This window comes from Carcharodon carcharias, chromosome 10, assembly GCF_017639515.1.
Source record: "Carcharodon carcharias isolate sCarCar2 chromosome 10, sCarCar2.pri, whole genome shotgun sequence".
Lineage (NCBI taxonomy): Eukaryota > Metazoa > Chordata > Chondrichthyes > Lamniformes > Lamnidae > Carcharodon > Carcharodon carcharias.
The window spans coordinates 116,079,741-116,088,126 of NC_054476.1; positions in this window are offsets into that span (position 1 = coordinate 116,079,741).

The following is an 8,386-nucleotide window of genomic DNA, read 5'->3' on the forward strand; positions in this document are numbered from 1 at the left end:
GAACCCACCTTTCTACTGGTGGGCACGCAAGAGTAGCTGGGCATAATAGTTATTGTAGTGTAGAGGCACAGTGCCCCACAGTGGGTTTGGGCCTGGGTAGATCAGGTTCTTTGCACAATGGTGTGATTGTCTGGAAGTGTGGTGGAGGCAGGTTCAATTGAAGCATTCAAGAGGGCATTGGATGATTATCTAAATAGAAACAATGTGCAGGGTTACAGGGAAAAGGTAGGAGATTGGCACTAAGTTAAGATGCTCAGAGAGCCGGTGCAGACAGGATGGGCTGAATGGCCTCCCTCTACACCGTAAGAATTCTGTGACAGAATTGGTCAGCCCAGGGAGTCCACGTTCTTGGACTAACATACTCTGATTCAGTACATAGAAGCAGAAAGTGCTGGAAATGTTCTGTGGGCCTGGCAGGCATCTATGGAGAGAGAGATGCAGTTAAAGTTTGAGACTTCTAATGAAAGGTGATCGACCTGAAAAATCGGGTGGAATTTAATGGTTGTGACAGTGGGCTAGCTGGAGAACTGGTGGCAACTCTACTGCCGCCCTTTCTGGGAGACCCGTCAAGACTGAATCCCAATTTGGTTGCTGGTTGCGGTCGGGTTCCTGGCTCCACCTCATGCTGCACTTTCTGGCGCAGGGCAGTTATCCTGCCTCTGAGAGTTGCCAGCCAATCAGAGGTGGGCATTTTGCCAGCACTGGCAGCGCGATGGGGTTGGTGGCCACTGCCGGCATTGCAGGAGGCCTGAGGCTCCTGCCTCCAAGCTAGTGAGTGGGAGAGGATTGCCAGGGCCAGTCAGGGAGGTCCTGTGGGAGGGGGGTATTTTTTGTGAAGGACAGGGGGTCCCTTCCTTCCTAAAGGAGGATCCTTCATTGGGCATAGGACACCCGGGAAGGAGGAACCCCTCCCCACCCGGCAGCTTGCTGACATGGCCTAACTCATCACACCAGTGGCAGTGGGATGGGGCCTTTGAATGGTTCTTAAAGGCCTCAGTTGGCCTCTGGTGGAGATGCCATCCTTGATGCTGCCCAACCTGGATTTAATTGGAGGGGGGTTCAGAAAGGCGGTGGAGTCTCCACCCAACACCTTCTCGCCCCTTTCTATGGCACTCCCCATTTCCCACCAATCCCAGGGGAAGCATTGAATTCCATTCATTAACTCTGTCTCTCTCTCCATGGATGCTGCTTGCTGAGACCTGATGAATATTTCCAGCATGTCCTTTTTTTTTATTTCAGAGTTCCAACTACAGCAGTATTTTGCTTCCGTGTTAGCACAGCTGCTCTGTATGGATCTTTCCCACCCAGGGTGGAATCAGGGTCAGCACCAGACAATACAATGAAAAGGGAAAACTTACAGACAATCTCACTGAGGTGCAGAAGAGCCTCAAAGGCATCAATCCAAGTTAATGTGGAGAGACTCGAGAAGCTGGGATCGTTCCCCTTAGAGCACAGCAAGCTCAAGAGAGATTTAACAGGGGTGAAGTTTGATAGAGCAAATATAAAAAAATAATTTCCACTGGCAGGAGGGATGGTAACCAAAGGGCACAGATTTAAAGTAATTGGCAAACAGTCCAAAGGCCAGGCAAGGAGAATTTTTTCTTCAACAGTGAGTTCTGATCTGGAGCATGTTGCCTGAAAGCAGATTGAATTGCAACTTTCAAAAGCTCATTGGGTACATATTAGAAAAAGAAAACCAGAAGAGCTTTGGGCAGGGAGCAGGATAGAGGAATTAATTAGATAGCTTTTGCAAAGAATCAGACAGAGAACCAAATAACAATGACGAGCATAAGACCATAAGACATAGGAGCAGAAATTAGGCCAATCAGCCCATCGAGTCTGCTCCGCCATTCAATCATGGCTGATAAGTTTCTCAACCCCATTGTCCCGCCTTCTCCCCATAACCTTTGACCCTCTTACCAGTCAAGTACCTATCTATCTCGGTCTTAGAAACACTCAATGACCTGGCCTCCACAGCCTTCTGTGGCAATGAATTCCATAAATTCACCACTCTCTGGCTAAAGAAGTTTCTCCTCATCTCTGTTCTGAAAGGTCTTCCCTTTACTCTGAGGCTGTGCCCTCGGGTCCTGGTCTCTCCTACTAATGGAAACATCTTCCCCACGTCCACTCTATCCAGGCCTTTCAGTATTCTGTAAGTTTCAACCAGATCTCCCCTCATCCTTCTAAACTCCATCGAGTATAGACCCAGAGTCCTCAAACGTTCCTCATATGTTAAGCATTTTATTCCTGGGATCATTCTCATGAACCTCCTCTGGACCCTCTCCAGGGCCAGCACATCCTTCCTGAGATACCGAGCCCAAAATTGCTCACAATATTCTAAATGTGGTCTGACCAGAGCCTTATTAAAGCCTCAGCAGCACATCTTTTATATTCTAGTCCTCTCAAAATAAATGCCAACATTGCATTTGCCTTCCTAACCAGCGACTCAACCTGCAAGTTAACCTTAAGAGAATCCTGGACTAGGACTCCCAAGTCCCTTTGCACTCCAGATTTCTGAATTCTCTCCCCATTTAGAAAATAGTCCATGCCTCTATTCTTCCTACCAAAGTGCAAGACCTCACAATTCCCCACATTTGTATTCCATCTACCACTTCTTTGCCCATTCTCCTAACCTGTCCAAATCCTTCTGCAGCCTCCCTGCCTCCTCAATACTACCTGTCCCTCCACCTATCTTTGTATCATCTGCAAACTTAGCCAGGATACCCTAAGTTCCTTCATCTAGGTCATTAATGTATAAAGTGAAAAATTGTGGTCCCAACACTGACCCCTGTGGAACTCCACTAGTCACCGGCTGCCATCCTGAAAAGGACCCTCTTATCCCCATTCTCTGCCTCCTGCCAGACAGCCAATCTTCTATCCATGCTAATATCTTGCCTCTAACACCATGGGCTCTTATCTTACTGAGCAGCCTCCCATGCGGCACCTTGTCAAAGGCCTTCTGGAAGTCCAAGTAGATAACATCCATTGGCTCTCCTTTGTCTAACCTACTCGTTACCTCCTCAAAGAATTCTAACAGATTTGTCAGGCATGACCTCCCCTTGATGAAACCATGCTGACTTTGCCTGATTTTACCATGCATTTCCAAGTATTCTGAAATCTCATCCTTAATAACGGATTCTAAAATCTTACCAACGACCGAGGTCAGGCTAATCGGCCTGTAATTTCCCTTCTTTTGCCTCACTCCCTTCTTAAACAGAGGGGTTACATTAGCGATTTTCCAGTCCTCTAGGACCCTCCCTGACTTCAGTGATTCCTGAAAGATCACCACTAATGCCTCCACTATCTCTTCAGCTATCTCCTTCAGAACTCTGGGGTGTAATCCATCTGGTCCAGGTGATTTATCCACCTTCAGACCTTTCAGTTTTCCTCGTACCTTCTCCTTGGTAGTGGCCACCATACTCACCTCTGCCCCCCCGACTCTCTTGAACTTTGGGGATGTCACTCGTGTCTTCCACTGTGAAGACTGACGCAAAGTACCTATTCAGTTCCTCCGCCATTTCTTTGTTCCCCACTACTACTTCTCCAGCGTCATTTTCCAGCGGCCCAATGTCCACTTTTGCCTCTCTCTTACCCTTTATATATCTAAAAAAAACTCTAGCAATCTTCTTTTATATTACTGGCTAGTTTACCCTCATATTTAATGTTCTCCCTCCTTATTTCTTTTTTAGTTGTCCTCTGTTGGTCTTTGTAGGCTTCCCAATCCCCTGGTTTCTCACTGCTCTTCGCTGCATTGTATGCTTTCTCTTTAGCTTTTATGCTGTCCCTGACTTCCCTTGTCAGCCATGGTTGCCTCGTCCTCCCTTTAGTATGCTTCTTATTCCTAGGGATGAATTTTTGCTGTGTCTCCCAAATTACTCCCAGAATCTCCTGCCATTGTTCCACTGTCTTTCCTGCTAGGCTCATCTCCCAGTACATTCTGGCCAGCTCCTCCCTCATGCCTCTGTAGTTACCTTTATTCAACTGTAATACCGTTACATCTGATTCCAGCTTTTTCCTCTCAATTTGCAGGGTAAATTCTAGCATATTATGGTCACTTCCTCCTAAGGGTTCCTTCACCTTAAGTTCCCTTATCAAATCTGCCTCATTACACATCACTAAATCTAGAATTGCCTGTTCCCTAGTGGGCTCCACCACAAGCTGCTCCAAAAAGCCATCTCGTAGACATTCCACAAATTCCTTTTCTTGGAATCCACTACCAACCTGATTTTCCCAGTCTACCTGCATATTGAAATCCCCCATGATCACTGTAACCTTGTCTTTCTTACACGCCTTTTCTATCTCCTGGTGTATCTTGTGCCCCACATCCTGACTACTGTTCGGAGGCCTGTACATAACTCCCATTATGGTTTTTTTACCTTTGCAGTTCCTCAACTCTACCCACACAGATTCTACAGCATCTGAACCTACATCATTTCTTGCTATCGATTTAATTTCATTTCTTACTAACAAAGCAACCCCACCCCCTCTGCCAACCTGCCTATCTTTTCAATAGGATGTATATCCTTGGATATTTAGCTCCCAGTCCTGATCCCCTTGCAGCCAAGTCTCCGTAATGCCCACCACATCATACCTGCCAATTTCAATTTATGCCACAAGCTCATTTACCTTATTTCGTATACTGTGTGCATTCAGATACAACACCTTCAGTCCTGTATTTCCCGTCCCCTTTCTCATTGTCGATCCTTTATCTGATGTACTTGAAGTTAGATTCCTAGCCCTTTCCAAATACACTGTCTTATTTTGTATTCTGGAGACTTTAATAGCCTCTCCTGGGCTCTCCTTTCTTTTCAGTTTTTTCATAATTTTCCATGAAGTTGAATCCACCCCCCCCACACCCAAACCTGCTGCTTTGTCTCCCAGTAGTCATACTTCTTGGAGTTTTACCCTTCCCTCTCCCCCACACTTTCTAGTTTAAAGTCCTGTTGACCACCTATTTACTCTTTTCGCTAGAACATTGGTCCCAGATCAGTTCAGGTGGAGACAGCATGATTAGGAAGAGGGCAATGAATTGACAGCTCCAACAGAATGACCATGTACAAAGACGAGCCAGTGTTTGGAATGGATCGAGGATGATCACTTCAGTAATAATGGACAGACATTTGTTGAGGAAATTGAGGGATATTGGTTCAGGAGCTGGGTGTTCTGATTTGAACCCCTGAGACTAGATCTATTCTAGATGTGGCTGAAGCAGGAAAGTAAAAACAAAAAAACTGCGGATGCTGGAAATCCAAAACAAAAACAAAAACAGAATTACCTGGAAAAACTCAGCAAGTCTGGCAGCATCGGCGGAGAAGAAAAGAGTTGACGTTTCGAGTCCTCATGACCCTTCGACAGAACTTGAGTTCGAGTCCAAGAAAGAGTTGAAATATAAGCTGGTTTAAGGTGTGTGTGTGGGGGGGGGGGCGGAGAGAGACAGAGGGAGAGAGAGAGGTGGAGTGGGGGTGTGGTTGTAGGGACAAACAAGCAGTGATAGAAGCAGATCATCAAAAGATGTCAACAACAATAGTACAAAAGAGCTATACCTAGAGCTATACCTTGAGTGCCCTACCATCCATTCTTAATTAGCACATTCGTTTAGATAATATCACCAACTTTAATTTTAACACCTATGTGTTCTTTTGTACTATTGTTGTTGACATCTTTTGATGATCTGCTTCTATCACTGCTTGTTTGTCCCTACAACCACACCCCACTCCACCTCTCTCTCTCTCTCTCTCTCTCCGCCCCCCACACACATACACCTTAAACCAGCTTATATTTCAACTCTTTCTTGGACTCGAACTCAAGTTCTGTCGAAGGGTCATGAGGACTCAAAATGTCAACTCTTTTCTTCTCCGCCGATGCTGCCAGACCTGCTGAGTTTTTCCAGGTAATTCTGTTTTTGTTTTTGTTGAAGCAGGAAAGTGTCTTAGGAAAAATATAGGTTCACTCTGAAAATTGCATGAAGATGATACAAGTGTCCTCTCAGGCTGACTAACCACTTCAGGTTATCAGTGTGCAGCAGAAAATATGCACACCTTGCCTCTTCTGAACTGATGGTTTTGTGCTGTTATGATGTTTTGTGTGAATGTGGGAGTGAACTCTTTAAAAGCTCTTTATAGTACAACATATAAATTTAAAAGCTGGGTGACGACAAATGAAAAACATTTCTGTCACAGTGCCTCAGAAGTGAAAGGGGTCTGAAATGAAGTAGGAAATTGTCTTTGCCAGTGTTGAAAATTCCACAGTTTCTGAGAAGATTCTTGTTGACCTAAGTGCTGGTGGAAGGCAAGACTATGTTTTTGCCAAAGAACAGTCCATGTTTGAGGATGGGACTGGATGAGGAGTGGGGGTGGGTTTGGATGGAGGGCAAGCAGCAGGTCTAGATGATGAGTAGGGGTGGGTCTGATGGAGAGTGGGGGTAGGACTGGATGGGGAGGGGGGTGGGTCTGGATGGGGAGTGGGGGTGGGTCTGGTTGGGCAGTGGGGGCGGGTGTGGAGGGAGAGTGGGGGTGGGTGTGGATGAGGAGATGGGGAGTGGGGGTGGGTCTGGTACATCTCACTCTGAATCAACATCCTCAGAGATCACACTGAGGAAGTCAAAATACTGCTCGTAACTTCTGTCCAGAAACCTGGAAGGCACTGTAAATGGCATATTCATGATAAGTTGAAGATAGAATCCCAAACATTGGTGAAAGAGAAAGCCTGCAAAGTTTCATACTGACTGGTATTGTAGTTAATTAAATATACATGTGAATTGTTTGTAGAGCATTAAAGATTATATTGTCCCTAACTGTGTAACAAAAAATAAATCTTTAGGCTTTAACTTAATCTTTTTTTATATTATCAATAACAATTCTGTCTTTATTTGCAGCTGGCCATGTCTTTGTCTATAATAATAGAGGTTATGGATTAGCACTGCAAGGGTCTGTGTGAAACAGCTCTCAGAACATCATAAAGAAATAAGTCAAACTACTTTCAGCCTGTACCTGTTTCTAAACATAAACCTTTATGAAAATCTCAGACCTGATACAAAAAGCAAAAAATCACCAGGATATTGAACATATGCTCTTCCAGAGTGAGGGCTTTCACAATGATGGTACAGTGGTGACATTACTGGACAATCAGTAATCCAAAGGATGACAATTCAAATCCCACTTCAGCATATTTATCTTTTCACTTTCAACATAATGAAAATTAAAATCTGCTGTCAGTAAAAAATGGCCTCGGAGCTGTTAGATTGTCATTAAAAGCCAACTGGTTCAGTAATGTTCTTTGTGTGAGGCAATCTGTTATCCACTGCTTGTCCAGCCTGGATGTGACTCCAGTCCCACACAGATATAGTTAACGGCCCTCTGAAGCAGTTGAGTAAGCCCCTTAGTTGTATCAAATAAAAAGCTACCTGCCGTTTAAAAAGAAACTCCAAAACCATCATTTCTGATTAACTTAGGATGGGCAATAATTGCCAACTTTGCCAGTGACACCTACATCCAGAGATTTAGTTAATTATAGGGTAGAATCATCCCAGATTTGGTAAAAGGCAGGAAAGAGTATGTTTTACCCAATGGCAGCAATGGTGGCTTTTTGCACTGTATTGTCCCAATTCCGCTTCATTAATCATGCATTCCCTGGAAACACGCTAGGAGGCTGGCTGGGGGGCATCTCATTCACCCACCCTGCCATCATCTCAGACCTTCAGTAAACTGGGCGCCATGTTTAAAGGCAGCCCCTGCTCAGAGTTAGCACTCTTCAAGGGATAGGAAGCTGCTAGGAACTGATGGCTGTCAAAGGGAGGAAACATGCTGTCTCTAGATTCAGTGATGTCTCCCTTGAGCATCTACTAGACGCAGTGGAGGCCCACTGCAATGTCCTCTAACCCCGCTCTGGGCAAACGCCAGCAAGCAAAGTCACCAATCCAGCATAAGAGGCAGTGGCAGCGGTGGTCAGTGCAAATGTCCTGCAAAGTCACCCAGTGCCACTACAGGATGAATGGTCTCCTCCGTTCCAACAGCATAACTCACTCTTCTCATCACTCTCAACTCATACACTCACAAACCCATCACACATCCACAGGGATCTCACACCCTCAAGGGACAACACCACTAACTCTCACACACACTCTCACATCTCCATCAGGCTCATATCCTCTGGAGCTCACGTCCTCATCCTGTCCATGTCTCCATTCACCACACAAACATTCCATGCAGTGCCATGTGTCCTGCTCACACTCTGTCCGTCTGTTTTCATGCAGGAGAAGCTGGTTCACAACAGCAGGTAGAGGTCCCACATTATGTCCCTCACTCACTTTGAGGAGCATGCCATTGTGCTGACGGGTGAGGATGTGGACCGTGCCTGCGGTGACGGTGAGATCGATGGCGAACACCCA